Source organism: Carlito syrichta, unplaced genomic scaffold, assembly GCF_000164805.1.
Source record: "Carlito syrichta isolate Samal-C Ts95f unplaced genomic scaffold, Tarsius_syrichta-2.0.1 Scaffold307121, whole genome shotgun sequence".
Taxonomy (NCBI): Eukaryota; Metazoa; Chordata; class Mammalia; order Primates; family Tarsiidae; genus Carlito; species Carlito syrichta.
Window position 1 is genome coordinate 12,389 of NW_007251217.1, and position 929 is coordinate 13,317.

Consider the following 929-nt stretch of genomic DNA (forward strand, 5'->3'; position numbering starts at 1 on the left):
AACCTCATCTCTACAATAAATCAAAAAATCAGCCGGGCATGGTAGCGCATGCCTGTAATTCCGGCTACTCAGAAGGCTGAGGCAGAAAGATCGCCGGAGCCCAGCAGGTCGAGGCTGCGGTGGTCGCGAGTGGCCACTGCACTCCAGTCTGGGCAACAGAGTGAGACTCCAACTCAAAAACAAAATAAAACAAAACAAAAAACAGATCAGTAGGGAGTTACTGGAGACAGTGAGGCATGGTGCTCTAAGAGAAAATTAAACAGCAACTTTTCCTATTATTTCAAAAGGTCCCCATGACACAAGCAAACTTGGGAGTAAAATGATAAGAATTGAAACTTGTGATCAAAGCTTACCTTAAGAATAGGCTGCCTAGCTGGGCTCAGTGGCTCAGCCTGTAATCCTGTGCCTTGGGAGGCTGAGGTGAGTAGATTGCCTGAGCCCACGGGTTCAAGATCCGCCTGGGCAGCAAGACCTCATCTCTACAATAAATAAAAAAACCAGCTGGGCGTGGTAGCGGATGCCTGTAGTTCCAGCTACTTGGAAGGCTGAGGTGGAAGGATTGCTGGAGCCCAGCAGGTTGACGCTGCGGTGGCCGGCAGCGGCCATTGCACTCCAGTCTGGGTGACAGAGTGAGACTCCAACTCAAAAAAAAAAAAAACAGGGCTGGGCACGGTGGCTCACACCTATAATCCCAGCTCTTTGGGAGGCCAAGGTGAGAGGATTGCCTGAACTTTGGGTCTGAGACCAGCCTGGGCAACTTGGCGAGATCTCATCTCTACAATAAATCAAGAAAAAATTAACCAGGTGTGGTGGTGCATGCCTGTAGTTCCAGCTACTTGGAAGCTTGGCGTGAAAAGATCATCTGAGCCCAGCAGGTTGAGGCTGTAGTGGCCGTGAGCATGCCACTGCACTCCAGTCTGGGTGACAGA